The sequence below is a fragment of the Mirounga angustirostris genome, unplaced genomic scaffold (genome assembly GCF_029215605.1).
Source record: "Mirounga angustirostris isolate CCGP_5_RB_7025 unplaced genomic scaffold, mMirAng1.0.hap1 SCAF_6, whole genome shotgun sequence".
Lineage (NCBI taxonomy): Eukaryota > Metazoa > Chordata > Mammalia > Carnivora > Phocidae > Mirounga > Mirounga angustirostris.
The window spans coordinates 56143994-56169342 of NW_026991714.1; the positions used below are offsets into that span (position 1 = coordinate 56143994).

The 25349-nt window shown below is 37.5% G+C and overlaps 1 long non-coding RNA gene and 1 pseudogene across 1 annotated transcript in view; one reads left to right on the forward strand and one right to left on the reverse strand.

Annotated features, from left to right (window-relative positions):
* The window catches only part of LOC135364739 (uncharacterized), a 132529-nt gene that overhangs the window by 95890 nt on the left and 11290 nt on the right, over positions 1-25349 (reverse strand). The window lies entirely within an intron of this gene.
* On the forward strand, positions 12973-14145 carry LOC123846999 (dnaJ homolog subfamily A member 1-like; annotated as a pseudogene).

Sequence of the window (25349 nt, forward strand, 5' to 3'; positions counted from 1 at the left end):
GGAAACAGACATCAAAATCCAGGAGGCACAGAGAACCCCCCTCAAAATCAATAAAAATAGATCAACACCCCGACATCTAATAGTAAAACTTATGAGTCTCAGAGACAAAGAGTAAATCCTGAAAGCAGCTTGCGACAAGAGATCTGTAACCTACAATGCTGGAAACATTAGATTGACAACAGACCTATCCACAGAGACCTGGCAGGCCAGAAAGGACTGGCAGGATACATTCAGAGCACTAAATGAGAAAAATATGCAGCCAAGAATACTATATCCAGCTAGGCTGTCATTGAAAATAGGAGAGATAAAAAGCTCCCAGGACAAACAAACACTAAAGGAATTTGCAAACACGAAACCAGCCCTACAAGAAATATGGAAAGGGGTCCTCTAAGCAAAGAGAGAGCCTAAAAGAAACATAGACCAGAAAGGAACACAGACAATATACAGTAACAGTCACCTGACAGGCAATACAATGGCACTAAATTCATATCTTCCAGTAGTTACCCTGAATGTAAATGGGCTAAATGCCCCAATCAAAAGACACAGGCTATCAGATTGGAGAAAAAAAAAAGACCCATCGATATTCGTCTGCAAGAGACTCATTTTAGACCCAAAGACACCTCCAGAATGAAAGTGAGGGGGTGGAAAACCATTTACCATGCTAATGGACACCAAAAGAAAGCTGGGGTGGCAATCCTTCTATCAGACAAATTAGATTTTAAACCAAAGACAGTAATAAGAGATGAGGAAGGACACTATATCATACTTAGAGGGTCTCTCCAACAAGAAGATCGAACAATTGTAAATCTCTCTGCCCCTAACATGGGGGCAGCCAATTATATAAGGCAACTAATAACAAAAGCAAAGAAACACAGAGACAACAATAAATAATAGTGGGGGACTTAACACCCCCCTCACTGAAATGGACAGATCATCTCAGCAAAAGATCAACAAGGAAATAAAGACTTTAAATGACACACTGGACCAAATGGACTTCACAGATATATTCAGAACATTCCATCCCAAAGTAATGGAATACACATTCTTCTCTAGTGCCCATGGAACATTCTCTAGAATAGATCACATCCTAGGTTACAAATCAGGTCTCAACTGGTACCAAAAGATTGGGATGAGTCCCTGCATATTTTCAGACCACAATGCTTTGAAACTAGAACTCAATCACAAGAGGAAAGTTGAAAAGAACTCAAATACGTGGAGGCTAAAGAGCATCCTATTAAAGAATGAATGGGTCAACCAGGAAATTAAAGAAGAATTAAAAAAATGCATGGAAACCAATGAAAATGAAAACACAACTGTTGAAAATCTTTGGGATGCAGCAAAGGTAGTCCTAAGAGGAAAGTATATAGCAATACAAGCCTTTCTCAAGAAACAAGAAAGGTCTCAAATGCACAACGTATCCCTACACCTAAAGGAGCTGAAGAAGAACGGCAAATAAAGCCTAAACCCAGCAGGAGAAGAGAAATAATAAAGATCGGAGCAGAAATCCATGAAATAGAAACCAAAAGAACAGTAGAACAGATCAACGAAACTAGGAGCTGGTTCTTTGAATTAATAAGATTGATAAACTCCTGGCCAGACTTATCAAAAAGAAAAGAGAAATGACCCAAGTAAATAAAATCATGAATGAAAAAGAACAGATCACAACCAACACCAAAGAAATACAAACAGTTATAAGAACATATTATGTGCAACTGTATGCCAGCAAATTAGATAATCTGGAAGAAATGGATGCCTTCCTAGAGATGTATCAACTACCTAAACTGAACCAGGAAGAAATAGAAAACCTGAACAGACCTATAACCACTAAGGAAATTGAAGCAGTCATCACAAATCTCCCAACAAACAAGAACCCAGGGCCAGATGGCTTCTCAGGGGAATTCTACCAAACATTTCAAGAAGAATTAATACCTATTCTTCTGAAGCTGTTCCAAAAAATAGAAATGGAAGGAAAACTTCCAAACTTGTTTTATGAGGCCACCATTACCTTGATCCCCAAACCAGACAAAGACCCCATCCAAAAGGAGAATTACAGACCAATATCCCTGATGAACATGGATGCAAAAATTCTCACCAAAATACTAGCCAATAGGATCCAACAGTACATTAAAAGGATTATTGACCACGACCAAGTGGGATTCATCCCTGGGCTTCAAGGTTGGTTCCACATCTGCAAATCAATCAATGTGATACAATACATTAACAAAAGAAAGAACAAGAACCATATGATCCTCTCAAGAGATGCAGAAAAAGCATTTGACAAAGTACAGCATCCTTTCTTGATCAAAACTCTTCAGAGTATAGGGATAGAGGGCACATACCTCAATATCATAAAAGCCATCTATGAAAAACCTACAGCGAGTATCCTTCTCAATGGGGAAAAACTGAGAACTTTCCCCCTAAGGTCAGGACCACGGCAGGGATGTCCACTAACACCACTGCTATTCAACATAGTATTAGAAGTCGTAGCCACAGCAATCAGACAACAAAAAGAAATCAAAGGCATCCAAATTGGCAAAGAAGAAGTCAAACTTTCACTCTTTGCAGATGATATGATACTTTATGTGGAAAACCCAAAGACTCCACCCCAAAACTGCTAGAACTCATACAGGAATTCGGTAAAGTGGCAGGATATAAAATCAATGCACAGAAATCAGTGGCATTCCTATATACCAACAACAAGACAGAAGAGAGAAATTAAGGGGTCGATCCCATTTACAATTGCACCCAAAACCATAATTACCTAGGCATAAATCTAAGCAAAGAGGCAAAGAATTTGTACTCAGAAAACTATAAAATACTCATGAAAGAAATTGAGGAAGACACAAAGAAATGGAAAAACGTTCCATGCTCATGATTTGGAAGAATAAATATTGTGAAGGTGTCAATGCTACCTAGAAAAATCTACATATTTAATGCAATCCCTATCAAAATACCATCCACTTTTTTCAAAGAAATGGAACAAATAATCCTAAAATTTGTATGGAATCAGAAAAGACCCCGAATAGCCAGAGGAATGTTGAAAAAGAAAAGCAAAGCCATTGGCATCACAATTCCAGACTTCAAGCTTTATTACAAAGCTGTAATTATCAAGACAGTATGGTACTGGCACAAAAACAGACACATAGATCAATGGAACAGAATAGAGAGCCCAGAAGTGGACCCTCAACTCTATGGTCAACTAATCTTCGACAAAGCAGGAGAGAATGTCCAGTGGAAAAAGACAGTCCCTTCAACAAGTGGTGTTGGGAAAATTGGACAGCCACATGCAGAAGAATGAAACTGGACCATTTCCTTACACCACACACAAAAATAGACTCCAAGTGGTTGAAAGACCTCAATGTGAGACAGGAGTCCATCAAAATCCTAAAGGAGAACACAGGCAGCAACCTCTTCGACCTCAGCCGCAGCAACTTCTTCCTAGAAACATCGCCAAAGGCAAGGGAAGCAAGGGGCAAAATGAACTATTGGGACTTCATCAGGATAAAAAGCTTTTGCACAGCAAAAGAAACAGTCAACAAAACCAAAAGACAACCAACAGAATGGGAGAAGATATTTGCAAATGACATATCAGATAAAGGGCTAGCATCCAAAATCTATAAAGAACTTATGAAACTCAACACCCAAAGAACAAATGATCCAATCAAGAACTGGGCAGAAGACATGAACAGACATTTTTCCAAAGAAGACATCCAAATGGCCAACAGACACATGAAAAGGTGCTCAACATCACTCGGCATCAGGGTAATCCAAATCAAAACCTCAATAAGATATCACCTCACACCAGTCAGAATGGCTAAAATTAACAAGTCAGGAAATGACAGATGTTGGCGGGGATGCGGAGAATGGGGAATCCTCCTACACTGTTGGTGGGAATGCAAGCTGGTGCAGCCACTCTGGAGAAGAGTATGGATGTTCCTCAAAAGTTGAAAATAGAGCTACCATATGACCCAGCAATTGCACTGGTGGGTATTTACCCAAAGATACAAATGTAGGGATCTGAAGGGGGTACGTGCACCCCGATGTTTATAGCAGCAATGCCCACAATAGCCAAACTGTGGAAAGAGCCAAAATGTCCACCGACAGATGAATGAATAAAGAAGATGTGGTATATATAATGGAATATTATGCAGCCATCAAAAGGAATGAGATCTTGCCATTTGCAACGACATGGATGGAACTGGAGGATATTATGCTGGGTGAAATAAGTCAATCAGAGAAAGACATGTATCATATGATCTCACTGATAAGAGGAATTCTGAATCTCAGGAAATAAACTGAGGGTTGCTGGAGTGGTGGGGGGTGGGAGCGATGGTGTGGCTGGGTGATAGACATTGGGGAGGGTATTTGCTATGGTGAGCACTGTGAATTGTGTAAGACTGTTGAATCACAGACCTGTACCTCTGAAACAAATAATTCATTATATGATAAAAAAAAGAAAAAAAGAAAAAGAAGATAGTAGGAAGGGAAAAATGAAGGGGGCGAAATAGAGGGGGAGACAAACCATGAGGGACTATGGACTCTGAGAAACAAACTGAGGGTTCTAGAGGGGAAGGGGGTGAGGGAATGGGTTAGCCTGGTGATGGGCATTAAAGAGGGCACGTACTGAGTGGAGCACTGCGTGTTATATCCAAGCAATGAATCATGGAACACTACACCAAAAACTAATGATGTAATGTTTGGTTATTAACATAACATAATAAAATTTAAAAATCCCAGAAGACTTTTTATATATAAATTTATAAGCTGATTATTACATGTATATGAAAATCCAAGGACATTAGAGTTGTCAAAAGAATCTTTAAGACAAAGAAAAAAACTGGAGAACTCATACTACTCAATTTTAAAACTTTTTTTGCCACTAACAGTGCAAGGGTTCCTTTTTCTCCACATCCTTGCCAACAGTTATTGTTTCCTGTGTTTTTTATTTTAGCCATTCTGACTGGTGTAAGGTAATATTATAGTTTTGATTTGCAGTTCCCTGATGATGAGTAATGTAAGTGTTTTTTCATGAGTATATTGGCCATCTGAATTCTCCTTTGGAGAATGTCTGTTCATTTCTTCTGCCCATTTTTTAATTGGATTATTATTTGAGGGGGTATTCAGTTGTGTAAGTTCTTTATGTATTTTGGATACTAACCCTTTATCAAATATGTCCTTTGCAAATATCTTCTCCCATTCAGCATGTTTCTTTTTAGTTTGTTGATTGTTTCCTTCACTGTGCAGAAGCTTTTTATTTTGATATAGTCCCAATAGTTTCTTTTCACTTTTATTTCCCTTGCCTCAGGAGACATATCTGGAAAGAATGTTGCTACAATCAATGTCAGAGACATTACTGCCTGTGCTCTTTTCTAGGATTTTTATGGTTTCAGTTCTTGCATTCAGGAACTAGGCACTTATGCTGAGCACTGGTGGCTCATGTATGGAATTGTTGAATCACTATATTGTACACCTGAAACTAATATAACACTTTATGTTAACTGTACCAGAATTAAAATAAAATAATAATTATAAAGAATATATATATATTTCAATTACTTAATGTATGTGTAGATAAACCATTTACTACTAAAATGAAACGGGGCTGATCATAAATTCTATTACAATTTGTTTTAATAGGTGTAGACACTGAGAAATAGTTCTCATGGTATGGGAATGGAAGTTTTATTACACTATATCTATATATTTATTTATAGTTATTATTGTTTATGTCAAAAATCCTATATGACCTATTGCCAAAAATTATTTTAATTATATATCAGCTAGTATTTTTTTAATCTTCCTTCTATTTTGTTGAAAGCAAAGAAGTGGAAATTTTATTTGCAGATGTAGCTGTTACCCAGAAGCAACCATTTACTCAATATCATATTAATATTTCAAATTGTCCTACGGATTAGAGCCATAGAGATTTTTTACCCTCCAGAAAACTGAATCATTATATTATCTTAAATAGGATATATAGATTGGAAAGTGAGAAAAGGACAACTGCATAAAGGAAGGTAGGAAAGGTGCTTTGTCAGGCAGATCAGTTTTGAGAACAAGTATATATCAAAGTCAAAGATCTGAACATCTATTCCTTTGATTTTTTTCAGATTTTTTTTTTCCCTGAGAAGGTCTTCACATACCACCCAGAGTTTATGTATTCTAGTTTGAAGAGTAGGATAAAAGGTGAAAAGCCTTAGAATCCAGACCCAACTTGAAAAAGTAATAACAAAATTTTGCATTTGCATAGGAAGTTTAGTTTATAAAATGTGTTTATATTCATTATTTCAATTCACTCTTTCAGCAATAATGTGAGATAAGTAAGACAAAAATACAGAAAAACAACAACAAACAAACAAAAAAAACCCTTAAAATGTGGCTTTAGATAGTCTCTTTAAAAATGTCTTTGGCTCAATTGGTTAATGTCTACTTTCGGTTCAGGTCATGATCCTGAGGTCCTGGGATTGAGCCCCATGTCGGGCTCCCTGCTCAGTGGAGAGTCTGCTTCTCTCTCTCTCCCCCTGCCCCTTCCCCAGTTAATGCTTTCTGTGTGTGTGTGTGTGTGTGTGTCTCAAATGGATAGATAAAATCTTTAAAAAATATTTTTTCATGTTTTAGCAACAATGTTTAAAGATTTATCCCTTTATTTGTTCTCTATATTTGGATAATGTTATCCAATGACCTTCACATAAACAGACTTTGGAAGAAATATATAGTGACATTTCATTACTTCCACATTGCAGTTCCATTTAGGCCTAAGCTACATTCTCGTATAAAAATACTCATCCACTGAGGCTCCTGGGTGGTTCAGTCAGTTAAGCATCTGCTTGCGGCTCAGGTTATGATCTCAGGGTTCTGGGATCGAGTCCCACATCAGGCTCTCTGCTCAGCTGGGAGTCTGCTTCTCCTTCTCACTCTCCCTCTGTGCTTTCTCTCTCTCTCTCAAATAAATAAATAAAATATTTTTAAAAAGTATTTATCCACAAGTAAAGCTAACATAATAGAAAAATAGATCTCAAGATTAATGTCATCAGGTACACTTAACTCAGAATTTTCCTACACTAGGCAGCTTTTCTCACTTCTTACTGTAAGTATTAAAACTATGTCTGAAAGTAAAAATTGTCCAATAAGTAAGTTTGAAGATGAATATCAATCTACACAGTAAATCTAATTTTCTTCAATGAAGTTCCTGCCTCTCATGAATGCTTATTGATGCTTGTATCATGATTTGCTTGACAAAGCCTTAATTTTATGAAGTCATATACAGTACTTCCACAAGGAGTTGTGATAAGAGTATGATGGATAACTACACTAACATTTTAAATCCCTACAGAAAAATGAAAAGATTCAGGAATGATTTACTTCAATCTTCTCAGTATTGAGAAATACTAGTTAGAAATGATAAGTGTTGTTATATAAAGGCAGATGTTAAAATATTATCTATGAAATAAATTAAACTTGGCCTAGACTGGCACTGATTTAATTTTTATGATGTTGTGTTAGACCATATGGCTGAGATCATCACATGGAATTTAACTCTTCAGCACCATGGCCAGCATCTACTTTGCCTATAAGCTTCTGCATAAGCTAGCAATGAATATCATAGGTATCATTTAGTTTTAGAGGTTAAGGAATCCTTAGGTCAACCAATCAACCATCCATTTAATCCCTCAATTTTCTCTACTGCCATTGAGACTCTGGCTTGGATGATCAGCATCATTCTATGGTTATAGTAATATGTACAATTCACTTTGCTAATACAATTAATATAAACAAAAAACCAAGACTAATGCAGTTCTTTAGCTCAAAAAGAAGTATCTGTTCTAAATATAACCTGATTTTAGTGTCCAGCATATGCTGGTTCATTAATTTACTGACTTTATTTATTACTACAAGCCTCCATTGAGGCAAACTGCTATAGGTTGCTAGGAACTGAAATGGCCTAAGAAGAAAAAAAAAAGTATGTGGAAGATACAATCCTTTATCTTAAAGAATTCATACCCAATGGGTGATACAGACAAGGATACAGAAAGCTATAGCATTGTAATAAATTCTATAATCTAGATAAGAGTGCTGGGAGACAAGGAGCAATTCATTTTATTAATGTCTTCAGGTACACTTAACTCAGAATTTTCCTACACTAGGCAACTTTCCTTTGAGAATCAATAACTATTTTCCCAGGAGAAGTGGCACTGAAAGATAAGTCCAAATTTTGAAAAGAGATAAGCAAGAGAAGATAAGTCCAGAGAAAGTAAACTACTGAGGTAAGTTGTAGAGTTGTGAAAATACACAGTGGTTTGGTGCTTTAGAAACAGTCTTATGTGACTTGAAAAGAGAATATGTGGTGGGTAGACTGAGAAGATAATGAGAAGCCAGATTGGAAACGTCTTCAAATGGCATACTAATGTGCACAAATCTAGTTACTATGCTGGGAGTTTAGTTTACAGAGCTGGGGCAGAAATCTCTGTGGTAATTAACCAATATCCTAAAGAGTAAACATTGAATAGATCAAGAAATCAAAATGTCAAATTCCTGCTGGACACACCACAGAAATTTTAGTTAGCTCAATTAAAAGGAACTTTTAATTATTTTTAGCCAGAATTTCTCCAAATTGGATTTGGTCATATGGAAACTTTGATCATGTGGGAAGAATTCACAGTGAATTAATTTGTGAAGTTCCAAAGTTACTTAAATGTAGCAGCAAAAAGCAACCAGAAGTAGTGGCTTACTTAGCATCATTTAACCAGAACTAGAAAGTCTCATGCCCACCAGATAGATTTCCCCTATTCAGGTGTCTTGGTTCCTAAAATTACAAAATTCATTCGTTATATTCCTTATTAACAACTTAGTGTTAACTACTATAAGACATATTCTCTCAATTATCTCAATGAAAGAAGCCTGCTGGAAAACCATGAAGACAAGGGACTATACACTAAAAGTTAGGAAAGGACATTATAGCAGAAGAATGCCACAAACAAACTTCACATTCTGCCTAGTGCCAGCCCTGAAAGTATATTTGGTATATTAAATATATTATGCATCAAATTTCAATAAAGTTAATAAACATTGACTGAGTATCTACTGTGTGTCAGGAACACTGGAATAAAATAAATCAACAAAGCATGTCTCCTTTCTTTGAAGAGTTTTCACTCAATTGGAAAAAATAGATGGTAAAAAGATAATTTCAATATAATATGGAATGTGATCTGATAAAGATAAAAACAGGGTTTTGTGGATACTTACTCTAACCCTGTCAGGAGGCTTGGGCAATTGTACATGGAGGAGGCAATAGTAAAGCTGGTTCTTAAAGAGTGGTTCTTTAAAAGAATGAGAATGGGAAGGGTATTTTAAGTAGAGAAAACAACATAAGCAAATTCACACCTGTGAAACAGCATCCTTCGTATAGAGAACAATACACAAGGTGGGTTTTGTTTTTGTTTTTCCTGTATTATAAATTCCTAGATAGGTAGTTTGAATGCAGGAGATCCTGAAACATGGAAAACTTCAGATTACTCTTTGTTTGCTAATGATAAATATTTTGTTACAGTGATCCTTACATTTTGAGCTGCAAATTTGTTGGTCAATACTTCTACTGAAGCAAACTAAACATTACACTTATTTATTTAAATATGTATTAAGCTACTTAGTAGGGAACAAATTTTAAGAAAGCAGCAACTGGAAAAGTCAAATGACAGTATTATTTTTTATTTTGAGAATCAGTATCAGGATGTCATTACCTGCATAGGGAAATGTATGTCATTGTAAGTCCAACTTTATTAAAGATTGGTCATTCTCCTATTAACTGAACAGTGCACTTCACAAGTAGTCGAACCTTTGTTAAAGGGGTTTCTTGGTTAAACGCAAATTTTGCATTTAATGGATAAATGATCTCTAAAAATGGGAAGGAGGAAAATCAAACAAAAAGGGGTCAAGTGCATTGAACCCATTGAGGAGAATAAAGTTGAATTCACTCTTTAATAACTTATTTTAGTATATATTTACTGAACACCTCTGATATGCTAGGCACCATTCTCAGAGCTAGAAAAACAATAAAAATAAAATAGTCCAATGGCTTGAAAAACATATAGTCGGGGCGCCTGGGTGGCTCAGTCGTTAAGCGTCTGTCTTCGGCTCAGGTCATGATCCCAGGGTCCTGGGATCGAGTCCCACATCGGGCTCCTTGATCAGCGTGGAGCCTGCTTCTCCCTCTGCCGCTCCCTGCCACTCTGCCTACTTGTGATTCCTCTCTTGCTCTCTCTCTCTGTGTCAAATAAATAAATAAAATCTTTAAAAAAATTTAAAAAAAGAAAAACATATAGTCTAGCCAAAGAGGCAGTCACAGGTGCTTGTGACAAGCTACAAAATCAAACAAAAAAATCGGTTAATTTTGAGAAATTGAAAGGTTAGGAAAGTTTTCATAGTGATGGCATTAAAACTGAGTCTAAAATGAGTTCATCAGTTGAACAAATATTGGAGGAAGAGGAAATTCATGGAAGTTTAAAGTGTCATTTTTATTTGGGCATTTCCCAAGTAATGTGGGATGACTAGAGGTATCTCACCCAGGGTTATATATGATATGCTGAGTTTAGCTATTCTGTAGGTGAATGAGGATGTAATAAGTCTGTGTTTAGAAAGAAAGGCTTATTAGCAAATAGAAGATTAGTTAGAGGTGAGGGAACCATTTAGAAGGCAGTTCTACTTGCTGAAGTTGGTTTCATTTCACTATTAAACACTGTTCTTTTGCCCTCAGAACTTTGAACTTTCTATTCCCTCCGTACTCTCTGTGCCCTGATATCCCCTCTATGGTGAGTTCAGCCCAGCACTTTCCCAGGTAGTGAAAATTCATTGCCCACTAGACTATAAAACCAATGAGGGTGGGGACTGGGCCAATCTCATTCACCATCAAATTCCTATAACCTGGCACATAAAAAGTTCTCAATAAATGCTTGTTAAATGGATGAACGAATTCAGAAGTTTAAGAGAGAGAATCATCATGATTCAGTGATCAATTACCTGTGAGAGATGTGAAAGTAGAAGGAATCAAAATCGATTCCATTAACTGAGAAAAGTAATCCAGATGAGAGAATTCTTAAAGAAGAAAATACATGTTTTGCTTCAGGCATGATGACAACTAGGAATAAAGCAGAAAGAAGGTGAGAACAAAGAGAAATTTAGGGGTAAATCAAAGGAAGTGTGTGTAATAACTGGTGGCAGCACCTAGGAAATTTTTTTTCAAAGGATCCATGATTTAGGAACCAGGGTGGGCTGAATGACTAACTTGAAGTGCTAGGGAGCACTTCCTGAGCAGGAAATTTTACCCTGATTTGAATTTTTTACCTAATACTCACCAAAAGGAATTTGTGTTTCTTTGGGAAAAGAGTCTAAAACACAAAGTCTAATGGACCTGGAAGGGACAGTGTGAAACTTACTAAAAAAGAGTCCCAAATTCCAAATGGAACAAAACTGGCTTCTATAATCATGATGTGTAATTGTAAATGGCCTGTCCATATACAGTTAGAATTCTGGGATTTTCATGACAGAGTGTGAAGCTAGGTTGGCAATATGATGAACAAGATGATTTCCTCTGAAATATTCTTAAAAATTCCATTTTAGAGAGAAAGAGAATTTGACACCATAAACTATTTCATCCGGTGTGTAGTAGCAATGGGAAGAACCAGCTGCAAAAATGTGAAGTCTTTCTAGTAGACAATATCCAACACTAAAAACCAGAAAAGTTAACTCCAAAATCTCAGATGATATAAATTTGCTTCTTGTTTTGCTATCTCAATTTAATAAATACACAGAATAAAATTGTTTATTTAAAATTTAAATTTTGAACACTTAACATGGTTCAGCCCTTTGGTAGGCTTTGGAAAGAAATTCTGAAGGGCGCCTGGGTGGCTCAGTCGTTAAGCGTCTGCCTTCGGCTCAGGTCATGATCCCAGGGTCCCGGGATCGAGCCCACATTGGGCTCCCTCCTCAGCGGGAAGCCTGCTTCTCCCTCTCTCACTCCCCTTGCTTGTGTTCCTGCTCTCGCTATCTCTCTCTCTGTCAAATAATTAAACAAAATCTTTTAAAAAAAAAAAGAAAGAAATTCTGAGCAGTATTACCCTCCTTTTCTTTTCTTTTTTTTTTATTATGTTATGTTAGTCACCATACAATACATCATTACTTTTTGATGTAGTGTTCCATGATTCACTGTTTGCATATAACACTCAGTGCTCCATGTAGTACATGCCCTCCTTGATACCCATCACCAGGCTAACCTATCCTCCCACCCCCCTCCCCTCTAAAACTCTCAGTTTGTTTCTTGGAGTCCATAGTCTCTCATGGTTCATCTCCCCCTCTGATTCCCGCCCCCCTTCATTTTTCCCTTCCTTCTCCTAATGTCCTCCATGCTATTCCTTGTTCCACAAGTAAGTGAAACCATATGATAATTGACTTTCTCTGCTTGACTTACTTCACTTAGCATAATCTCCTCCAGTCCCATCCATGCTGATGTGAAAGTTGGGTATTCATCCTTTCTGATAGCTGAGTAATATTCCATTGTATATATGGACCACATCTTCTTTATCCATTCATCTGTTGAAGGGCATCTCGGCTCTTTCCACAGTTTGGCTACTGTGGACATTGCTGCTATGAACATTGGGGTGCATATGGCCCTTCTTTTCACTAATCTGTATCTTTGGGGTGTCCTCCTTTTCATATATAAAGTAATTGTTCTAGTAACTTGGTTTATGTCCCCTTAGAATTCATATGTTGAAGCCCCAGAGAATATCTGTATTTGGAGATGAGGTCTCTAGGAAAGTGATTAGGTTAAGTGAGGTCATAGGGTGGGGCCCTGATCTGGTGAAATTGGTCTCCTTATAAGAACAGATGCCAGAGGAACTTTCCAGAACGCTTGGTGTGCCCAGCAATATGCTCCTTCCTGCTCCCCCACACTGGCCTCAGCCCTCTCACTGGCTGTAGAAAATGGTGAAAGAAACCACTTAATATGATGTTTTGGGGGTCAAACCTAATGCCACTCATGAAGAATTGAAAAAGGCCTATAGGGAACTGGCCTTGAAGTACCACCCTGATAAGAATCGAAATGAAGGAGAGAAGTTTAAACAGATTTCTCAAGCTTATGAAGTGCTCTCTGATGCAAAGAAAAGGGAGTTGTATGACAAAGGAGGAAAACGGGCAATTAAAGAAGGTGGAGCTTGTGGTGGTTTGACTCCCCCATGGACATCTTTGATATGTTTTTTGGAGGAGGAGTAAGCATCAGCTCTTAGTAACCTTAGAAGATTTATATAATGGTGCAACAAGAAAACTAACTCTGTAAAAGAATGTGATATGTGATAAATGTGAAGGCCGAGGTGGTAAGAAAGGAGCAGTCGAATGTGGTCCCAATTGCCGAGGTACTGGAATGCAAACAAGAATTCATCAGATAGGACCTGGAATGGTTCAGCAAATTCAATCTGTGTGCATGGAGTGCCAGGGCCATGGGGAACGGATCAGTCCCAAAGATAGATATAAAAGCTGCAATGGAAAGAAGACAGTTCAAGAGAAGATTCTAGGAATTCATATTGACAAAGGCATGTGGCCAGAAGATAACATTCCATGGTGAATGAGACCAAGAACCAGGACAGGAACCAGGAGATATTATCATTGTTTTAGATCAGAAGGACCATGCTGTTTTTACTGGGCAAGGAGAAGACCTTTTCTCGTGTGTGGACATACAGCTAGTTGAAGCACTGTGCAGCTTTCAAATGCCAGTGTCTACTCTTGACAACCAAACCATCATCATCACCTCTCATCCAGGTCAAATTGTCAAGCATGGAGAGGAGATATCAAGTGTGTGTGCTAAACAAAGGCATGCCCATTTATCATAGACCATATGAGAAGAGTCGCCTAATCATCGAATTTAAGCTAAACTTTCCTGAGAATGGCTTTCTCTCTCCTGATAAACTCTCTTTGCTGGAAAAACTCCTACCTTAGAGGAAGGAAGTAGAAGAGACTGATGGAATGGACCAGGTAGAACTCGTGGATTTTACTCCAAATCAGGAAAGATGTCACCATTGCAATGGGGAAGACTATGAGGATGATGAACATCATCCCAGGGGTGGTGTTCATGTCAGACCTCTTAATGGGGCCAGTGAATAACACTGCTGGCATTTTATATGCAGTAGTGCGTGAGTGAAGAACTATAATGATAGCTCACTACTTGCCATTGTTTTTGTTTTAATATTCAACTACAGTAGTGTTTTAAAAGTTAAATGAATAAACTAAAAAAAAAAAACAGAGAACTCCTTGTCTTTCTCTCTCTTTCCACATGAATGGGAAGACCATATGATCTCTCTCTCATTCTCTCTCTTAAATAAATAAATAAAATTTTTAAAACAAATATAGGGGCAGGGGCGCCTGGGTGGCTCAGTTGGTTAAGGGACTGCCTTCAGCTCAGGTCATGATCCTGGAGTCCCAAGATCGAGTCCCACATCCGGCTCCCTGCTCAGCAGGGATTCTACTTCTCCCTCTGACCCTCCCCCCTCTTATGCTCTCTCTCCCAAATAAATAAATAAAATCTTAAAAAAAAAAAAAAAAAAAGACCATATGAAGGTTCTGTGAGAGGTAGTTCTTTACAAGCCAGGAAGAGTCCTCACTAGGAAACAACCCTACCTGACCTTGATCTGGGATTTCTAGCCTCTAGAACTATGAGAAAATAAATGTCTGTTGTTTAAGTCACCCAGCCTGTGGTATTTTGTTATGGATGTCCAAGCAGCCTAACACAGCTTGTAAGTCATAGAATTAGCACATATGCTCAAGTCCTCTGTCCAAATTTCAAGCACATGAAATAGAAAAAGACAACAAATGATAAAATGTTCAACTAAATATAATCAAATGCAAAGAAGAGGGTAATAATGGAGATGTCATAGAAGACTGAAGGACAGGTACAACTTTGACTAGGTAGTCAAAAGATGGTTGGGTGGGGATGGTGGAGGAGATATATAAGAAATAGCGGAAACAAGCCTGGACAATTGGGCAGAAGGCTCTTGACTTCATGGGAGAACTGGGATCTGAGGTTGCGATTAGTGCAGTAAGTAAAGCTAGTTGTGGTTAGAGACAACAGCAGAGCCTAGGGCTGGTACAGCCGAAAAGCACATCACAACTAAACTCAACTCCACCCCTGAGGGAGAAGTGGAGATTGGGTTATGCCTGGCAGGATGGAGCACCTTTACCCCAAAAGCCAGGGGCAGGCTGATGTCTAATTGCCTGTTAGTTCAAGGAACTCCTCTGGGATAGGAGTTTTACAAGAGGGGACCTCATGAGAAGAAGGGTAGTAGCCTACACCAAAGAGCAGTAGCCAGGGTCCAGAGTCAGAAAGCTCTTTAAGAATAGGAAAAAGGGGGGCGCCTGGGTGGCTCAGTCAGTTAGGCGTCTGCCTTCGGCTCAGGTCATGATCCCAGGGTCCTGGGATCGAGCCCCACATCGGGGTCCTGGCTTGGCGGGGAGCCTGCTTCTCCCTCTCCCTCCACCTGCCTCTCTGCCTACTTGTGCTATCTCTCTGTCAAATAAAAAAAAAAAAAAAAAAAAGAATAGGAAAAAGGGGGCTAGAGACAGGCCAAGAGTCTACAACGGGAATGGGTGCCAAAGGGTATGAAAATGTCCCCAGAATTTGTTTAGATCAGGTATGGTGAGGCCCACAGATCAGAAAACTGCTATTGAAAAGATAGTTTATTATCTACAGTTCTCAAGAGAAAGGGGCATTCCATGGCTTGCCAGGCCACAAGATGAAGCACTTGGGTCAGTTAGGAGGCAGAAGGAGAAAAGAGAAAATAATGGACCAGAGTCTTTATTTGGGTTTTAAGGGAAGGAATGAGTGAGACAGAGTAAGTACACTGCATAAGTTTAGGATTGGATAGTCAAAAATTTCTGTGGACTCTGGGCTACAGAGGTGGTCCCTGGTTGTCTGGTACTTGCCCCTGGGGTGATTTAGGGTAAGGAGACTACTGGCTTGGTATGTGAAATTTGAAAAAGGAGAGGATTGGAGGTATGGGCTCTGCTTGGTTGGTTTGCATATCATAGGTGTGCTCACAGGCAAGATGTTTGCTATCTTGATGGAACTAGATAACCTTGGGAGGGGCAGTCCCTCTCTGGGTCCCCAAGTTGCCCAAGATGTCAAATATAGAATATAGAAAATATGATTAATATACAAAACATTATTTAAAATATGTAGGATGAAAAAGTAAACTGAAGGATAATTAGGAGTTAAGAAGCAACATGAACCTGATATCTGGATCTTGAAACACTTGATTTAGCCACTTGGATAGATATAGATAGATAGATAGATAGATAGATAGATAGATAGATAGATAGATAGATGATAGATAGATAGATGATAGATAGATAGATAGATAGATAGATGATAGATAGATAGATAGATAGATAGATAGATAGATAGATAGATAGATAGAAAGATAGATAGAGAGATAGATGATAGATGACAGCGATTTTTTCCCTTTTGTCTTAGAGGGGCCAGAGCATTACCAAGCTGAGTTTGGGGAGAGACTGTAGTTAAGTTAAATAGAAATAGATTCATGCGCGCCTGGGTGGCTCAGTCGTTAAGTGTCTGCCTTCGGCTCAGGTCATGGTCCCAGGGTCCTGGGATCGAGCCCCACGTCGGGCTCCCTGCTCCATGGGAAGCCTGCTTCTCTCTCTCCCACTCCCCCTGCTTGTGTTCCCTCTCTCGCTGTGTCTCTCTCTGTTAAATAAATAAAATCTTTAAAAAAAATAGAAATAGATTCAAATAACTGCACTTTTGGAAATTTATGAAGTCATCCAGGCCTACGTATGTTATGTTGTGTATGATGCTTTACCAAATCATGCCCTTGTGGGGTGAAACAATGCACCTCCAAATTTACAGTTATTATATTGAACTATCAGCTTACTTACCTTTCAGTCTCCGGCCTAATACTCTGAAGATATATTTGCAATAGACATGATTTTAAACCACATTCCATAAAAAGTCATTTAAAACAGAGCTTGTTTTAAATGACTTTTTTTGTATAAGTAATGCTACTTTGTGCTTGATTTGCTCAAAAGCTATTTAAAATCCCTTGAACGTCAAATGTATTACTACATCTTTACGCCTCTCTCATTTTTGGAAACATATAAAGGAGCAGAAATATTTCATTTTCCTGTGCTGTTTGCTCCCCCAGAGCAAGCTAATTGTGCTTCTTTAAAGCAAAGTGACAATTTTTGATACAGGTTTATTTAATTAAAAAGAAACTACTTAGAACAATCAAACATGAGCGTTAACAAGAAACATACGTGAGGCTCCAAATAGTCTGAAAATGAATGCAAAGCAACATTCCAATCAACATGAGGTCAGGTTTCCTGGCCTGTTTCTGCATATGCAAAATCAGAGACCATGAGAGGTTGAACGTAGGTGCATGACCGTTCGTGACTGTGAGTGTATCTGTACATGTTGTGAAAGACCCACCTCTGCTGCAGCTCCCAGCAGCCTTGAGAAGCAATCTTTTACATGTAGTAGGACACACTCTAGGATATTAACACTCTACCATTTCCAAGAGCCTCTGTTCACACCAGCTCCAGAGTAAACACCATGAAAGAAGGAGCCTCAAGCTGCTAAAAAGCACACAAAGCAACAAGGAGAAACAGTTCCAAATCTCATATAAATGGAAAATGTTTCAAGAACAACTGCCCGTTTGTTCAGAGAGTGCCCACAGAGCAGGAGGGTAAATAAAACTCAGTACCTGTTATATTTATAGGCAAATAACCATTATCTACTATGTGTAGATGAGTGAATGATAATTTTATGCAAACCACAATAAGTAAATTCAAACAGTATGAACTAAGCCTGCACAGTAAGAGCAGGAAGTTCAAGGAAAGAAAAATAAGGAAAGGGTGTTTTCTGGGTGGTGTATCACCAACCTGGGAAATCCATTATAGAGCCAAAAACTGGAACAGGATTTTATAAAAGCACTGGCCTAAAATAAAGCTGTAAGTCCCTTAGGACTTGTATGGTGACTTCATACCTTAAGTAAAACTCTGCTCTCCACGATCTAATTACTGATTAGCTTTACATAGAGGATTATGGAGAATTTGTAAATTGGACTTTTTATATGACAGAATATATAGTATAAATTCCTTGGGAACCTTCCTGGTGCATTCAGTTTTTTTTAATGAATCCGAGTCAAGTATCATCAATAGCCAAGCATCCTAACCAACAGAGCTTAGAATTTTATGGACTTGTGTCTGAGAGCTGCATAGTTTTCTAATCAAAATAGTACTTTTAGAAGATTTTTCAAAAGCAGAACATTCAACTTTGGCCAATTTTAAAATCTCTTTGAGTACTGTGAATTTTAAATTTGAAAGTGAAATCAAGGTTTTTCAGATTCAGATTTCATTGACTCCTTATCTTATGTGGTTTCCTGGGTGGTTGTAGAAGACAAGAAAGAAGGCTTTTAAAGGGTTATATAAAATGTCTATAAATGGATTCATTAAAATAAGGGCACCACTTTACTTCTAACAAACCATATTTTAATGAGGCATGTGTCAAAGAACCTAACATCCATAGATTCCATTTGAAAATCATGTGAGCATAAAAACATAGAGGAAAATGTTGTTAGAGCAAGATGACTAGGTTTTGGTAAAGCTAATTTTGTTTAAATTTGTTTAAAAGCTCTAGTGACGTCACATTATGGGGTAGAAGCAGAGCATATTAAATGAGCTTGCAGAGGCTTTGAGGTCAGAAATAACTGAGTTTAAATCTAGGCTATGGAGGAAATGAGGGAGAATTGGAGAAAGGAAGGAAGGGAAGAAGGTTGGGGGGAAGAGAGGGAGGCAGGGAAGAGGAAGGAAAGAGCATGCATTAGGCAGTTTCTCAGTACCCAGCATTATCAAGGGACTTTACATATACACTTATCTTCTGCTGCTAGCTGCGTGATCTTGGGCAAATAAATTTACCTCCTTGGGCTTCAGATTCCTTACCTATAAAAAGAGCACCTGTCATAAATTCTAGAAAGATGGTAGTGGCAGCATAATTTGGGGGGAGGGGTTCCTTCCAAATTACATTAAAAAGACAGCATCTCGATAGTAAAAACCAAAATCCAACAAAACTGGGAAACTAGGTACAACACAAGCCTCAACATACAAGCAGGTAGACAAACTACCAATAGCCACTAGACTTGTGTGTCATTGGCATCTGTGTGGGGAAAAAGCAGGGGGAAATAGCAAGCCATTTGATGATGTTCAGAATAAGAGAACCAAAAAACACCCAACATATAATATCTGAAAAGGACAACAGGTCAATTTGAGAAGAGTGGCAGACATTGAGATGGGTATGGTTTACTCCAGCAACATGTGAGTATAAAGCACCTGCTGTAAGCTCTATAAAGGTGAAGCAGGGGAGCCTGGGTGGCTTGGTTGGTTGAGCGTCTGGCCCATGTCGTCTGGCTCCCTGCTCAGTGGGGAGTCTGCTTCTCCTTCTCTCTCTGCCTCTCTCCCTTCTTGTGCTCTCTCTGTCTCTCTTTCTCTCAAATAAATAAATAAAAATCTTAAAAAAAACAAAAAAGGTGAAGCAGTTTACTGTCTGGGAACTCTCAAACCTGACCCATCAGGGCACGGGGCTCCACAATGAGGAGAAATTACTGGGACTGGAAGCATTTATCAAGAAAGAGACAAGAGAGGTAAAGGAAAGAAGATACAGATAAAAGTGGGGAAGGCAAACAGAGCTAGGAAATCCCAGAAAGCAAAGTGCAATATTTTTTAACACTGATGCTAACTGCAGAAGAGCAAGGTCTGTGAAGTTAGAAACACTACTACTTTCTAAACATTCAGGAAAACTAATTTCAAAGAAAATAAATTAAAATAAATGTATCGAGGTGGAATCCCAAACAATCACACTAGAAAGACATGAAAAAGAAAGAGATCAAAACTGCAACTTACTATTTCAAAAAACCCCAACTATATTAATGACATAAAACATGAAATAATAACACAAATCAAAATTAGAAAAGTCAGAAATAAGCTGATACAACTCAAAAAGAGAATTAGGAGTTTAAAATCCTTTACAAATGTATCCTATTCTAGAATACATGAGTAATAAATGTAAGAAATAATGTATTAATAACAGAAAATCAAAAGAGGAAAACATTAAATTACAAGATAAAGAAAGATAAAAAAGAATTTGAGAAAAAATGACAAATACTGAAGATAGGCAAAGAAGAGATGAGTCCCTGAAAATGAAAACGCAAACAAGGGAACAAAATAAATTTTAAAAACTATAATTCAAGATAATGTTCCTGATATTTTTTTAAAAAGAATGTGAAACTACATATTGAAAGAGCACACCATATAACTGATGCTATCATACAGAATATCCAACATAAACATATTTGAGTAAAATTATTGAACTTTGTAAAAAAGAAAAAAATCTTTGGCTTTTTAGGCAAAAAAAAAATTTGACTTATTTTTTATTTTTTGGATAGGAAATTTATTTTTTGGAAGGAAATTTAGATTAACACATTTTCACAGCCCTTCATGAAAGAAGAAAATAAGAGCAACATATTGAAGCTATTGAAGGAAAGAAAATGTGAGCCAAGGATTCTATATCCAGTAATACTGAACTATAAGTAAAAAGCACAGACAACTGCTATCAACAGGCAAAGCCTCAAGGAATATTGTTCCCATGAGCACTTCCTAAGAAATATACTTGAGAATAAGTTTCAGACAACCAACTATCTACACGGTTAAACGTCAGGGTCCTGGGATCCAGCCCTGAATGGAGCCCCACAAGGAGCCCGGCGGGCTTCCTGCTCAACAGGGAGCCTGCATCTCCCTCTCCCTTTGCCCCTCCCCCTCCTCCTCCACTCTCTCTCAAATAAATAAAATCTTTAAAAAAATAAAATACTCATCCTTTCCTCCATATGACTACATAGAGTTTTTTATGCAATAAGACAAATTATCTTTCAGCCAGAAGAAACCCAATAGAGCAGAAACAAAATAAATGTATACTAAGGTAGAAGTAAATAAAAGACAATCACCCAATCTTCCTCTTCTTGACTACTGTTTCCATGAGGGAATAGTATTATTTATGAGAAAAAAATGCAGAAGCCCCAATTTCTATATAGTCTTCACCCTAATGGCCTACATGCAAAAATTAAATGTACCAATAAGAGTCCATTTATTTGGTGATTTCTCTCCTTGTCTATAATGTAGTCATTCAAAACTCATTTATTGAGCACTTCCTATGGCCTGTTTAGTTTTTTCTTTGCTCTGAGTAAATTGACCAGCAAAATGAAAAAGTAGAATAAGTGTTCCTTAGGTGATATTTGAGTTTCCAGTTCAGGTTTTTCATATTTGTTCCATTTTAATGATATAAACTCAAATGTATAGGCAACAGAATAACCTTAGAATCAATCCTGGATCCAATCTCAAGATCTATAAGCAAAAGTTATTCTGGTAACCATGAAGATACTTTAATAAAGTAAAAAAAAAACAATCTTGCTAAAAATATTTAAGTTGTTCAGGTTTCCTTAGTTCAGATGGAGGAATATCCATCAGCCTGTCCACTTGATTATGGTGGAGATTATTTCATAGAGTTCAGTGAGGATAAGACAGAGCAGGGACTAGACTCAGTTCCCCTCAACCTTGACTACAAAACCAAGTATTCTTTGGCTGCCTCCACAAAGAAAACCACCACCACCACCACCTAAAACTCTATGTACTTGAGTAGCATATCTTGCACGCTTACTTCAGAGATTAGAGAAGACCGGACCAAACCCGTCTGCTCCAAGGTAGACCCCAGTGCTAAACTTTCACTGACCTTTTCCCTCATTATAATACTAAATATCACACCCAAGGCCCAAGGGCCTGGTTTGGTATCAAGGGCCTGGTTCAGTATCAAGGAAGTGACTGAAAGAGAAATATACATTACCACGCCCAAGAAGAACAATTTAGAAAAGTAGACAAGCAGCATTTTCTTTGTTTTTACTTTGTTTTGTTTTTGTCATGGCATACTAACACCTTTTATTCAGAGAATGTTGGCATCCTCAACTGACTCATGTGGAAAGAAAAAGAAGTTCACATGCCAATGAGGGGGAGACGCAGAAAGAAGATTGATTTGAGAAAAATATTTTACAACTTGTCAAGTTTGAATAGGAGCATCTTATTTTTCACCTCTCCCTCTTTGAAAGAAACAAATCTGGCAACGTGGACAAGGTGTCGAAGGGTGAGCTAACATGCAATGAGTTTTAAATCTGTTTTGTCCCTAACACACTCAGGAAAGTATTTGACTTCATTGCAACCATTTCTCAGGGTTATTGATATATATCTACTCTCTCCCTTGATACAGCAAAGACTACATTGAAGAGAGATGGATTTGGTGGGAAATGCCCCAAATCGGATACAAGTCTGTTTCTGATGTGCAGTGACTTTTATGACACATGTGCTATCTACACGTGAAAAGAAAGAAAAGAAGGAAAGAAGGGAGAAAAAAATGGAAGGAAGAGTGGGTGTGAAGAGAAGGGAAAGGAAATGAAAGAAAAGAAAAATTAAAATTCCAAAGTTTTAAAGTCAAATAACATGTGATTTAATTTCAGCCCCTACTTGTGGGATTATGTCACCCATTTCAACCCTAGGAGCACAAATTCCATTCACACCCAACTTCAAAGTTGTTATTATTGCTAACTGGTTGTTGCTAGGAACTGATCTGGAATGAACTGACAGCTCTGGTTCTGTTCTTAATGACCGGGAGGGTATGTCACATTTATGCTATGGCAATGCCTTTCTTAGAGAGTTGAAGAAGAGAGCACTCCTTTGTGACCTACTAGCTTTCAACTCATTTCAGCAGAGGTGTTTGGTAGTAGTTTTCATATGCTTTCCAGCTCTAAAAATTTTCTAATTCTGCTACTAAGACTTCAGAGGAAACATTTGGTTGCTAATATAGCCATTGCCTGAATTTACCCGTCCGGACTACTACATTAGCTCTGAATTGTGTGCCTGGAACACGTAATATGTATCAAACAAACATTACTGAATGAGAGATTGGATTCACTTAATATCTCCAACTCAAATGAAATTTCTATCATTGTGAGAGATTATGAATTGAAGAAATAAATTGAAAAGGGATAGTGTGGCATCTTCTTACAAGAACAAAATTAATAGGTAAGACAGTTTAAAATAACAGGACCCTTAAGAAAAGAAAAACTTGACGTGGGATATAGGTGTGTGGGAAATATGACTGAGACCCCAATTACTTGTTCTTTGATTGCCTATTCATAGACTTTGAACTCCTTTAAGGTATGTCTGTATTTCATTCTTTTAATGGCCTTAATTCTTAGATGAATGCCTTATGTGGGATAGGCATTAAATGTCTGACTAAGGATTTCATAGTCATCTTGATTTCTACAGAGATACATTGTAGCTTTACCATAGAATGTGTTACTTTGAATTTCATTTATCCACCTCCTGTGTATCCCTACTAGATTTAGATAGAATTCTTCAAGTCAAGAACTATGTTTATTCATTTTTTGCATACTCAAGTCTAAAGCAATGCCTGCTCATAAATTTTGGTTAAATTAATAAATACAACTAATCTGGATGAATAAATTTAGAACCTCTACCTCCCTCACCGTACCATGTGCATCTCTCCAAAAGCATAACAATAGCTATGCTCTCTTGCAGAGAATTTCCAATTGAACATGAATGTGCATATTTGCATATACAAATTCACAAACACAGGGGTTTAGTGTGTGAATGAATGTGTATGGATACATGTATGACTAAATATGCACATCTTCCACTTACGCTGTATTGAGTATTCATTTGACTGCATGTCTTTAAGAATCACCAGGTTGACACACAAGTATTTTCTCAAAGTATGGTTCAGGCTGTAAGAGAAGCTAAGGAGAAGAAAAGCACAGAGATTCATTATTTATTGTCCTAGTGGGTCACCTACCTCCTTGTCCTGACACTTGGAGCAACCCAATGATGTCATAGTTGTTGTTTGATGTCATACTAGTTGAAAACAGAGGTTACTACTTTAAGAAGAGGATGTATTTTAAAGGGCCCTTTTAACTGAAATCTCCTTTACCTTAAGATGTGTATCGTGAGCTCAAGTTAATTTGAAAAGTGAGAAGATGACTGCATTAATAGCCAGTGGATGTGGACTCTTTGGACCACAATGGCCATTTGATGATATCCCAAAGGCAGTCACAAGGTAAGAAATGATTTTCTATAAATTCTTGAAGCATATCAAGAAATTTAAAAGCAATTTATTTGGAAAATAAAAATGTAATTCTTACACCTCTGTTCTATGTTGCTGTGTGGTAAAGTACAGAATAATTGATATTGCCAAAAGTAATAAATTTCAACATGACTTTCCTATATTCAGACAGTTCTGTGGCTCCCCATGCTTGCAGAAAATATCCAAATATCATATTCTCTTATACCAGACTTTCCATGATCTTTCCCTGATGGCTTTTCCAAAGTTATTTTTACTGCTCTTATTCAAACCTAATTCTCTAAACATCTCAAACTACTTGCAGTTACTTAAAGATACCATAATGTTTCAAGATTTTGTGTCTTTTTATGTACTATTGTCTTTTCCTAGAATATCCCAATTATGCTCTCTGTTAAGAAAATTTTTATTCATCCTTTGTGAGCCCTACCCTGAACTCTACCCACCAGGATGAATAGATTACTCCCTCCTATATGCCAACATTCTACCTGTCTCATGGTGCCATTATGACATGGATTAATATGTTCAACAGTTATTTGCTTACATACCTAGTGACTATTTTATGTGCTCCTTGAAGGTTGTAATTATATGATACAGCACCAGTTACCATTTATTAGTTACGACTAGGTGCCAAGCACTATGATTAGAAATGTAATTGGAAATCCATGATTTTATACCTTTTTAATCACTCTTATTGGAAAAGATAGAAGTATAAACAAATTATGTCCATAATGTACAGTAAATGCAATAGGAGAACAGAGAAGGCATTTTACTAAGTCTGGAGTTTAGAAAAAGCTTCCAAGAAAAAGAGTTTTGCTTATACAGGCAAACTGTAGTATTAACAAGCAGGCTTTCCAACTGGGTGTTATGCACAAACAATGAATCATGGAACACTTCATCTAAAACTAATGATGTAATGTATGGGGATTAACATAAGAATAAAAAAACAAAACAAAACAAAACAAAACAAAACATTATAAAAGTCCCTTTTGAGCTTCTCCCAAGAGGTAATACCTTTCATACATTTAGCTTAATATTCCCGAGTATTTTATTATATAATATTTGACATATGCTAAAAATAAATATGTAACAGATATACATGTTT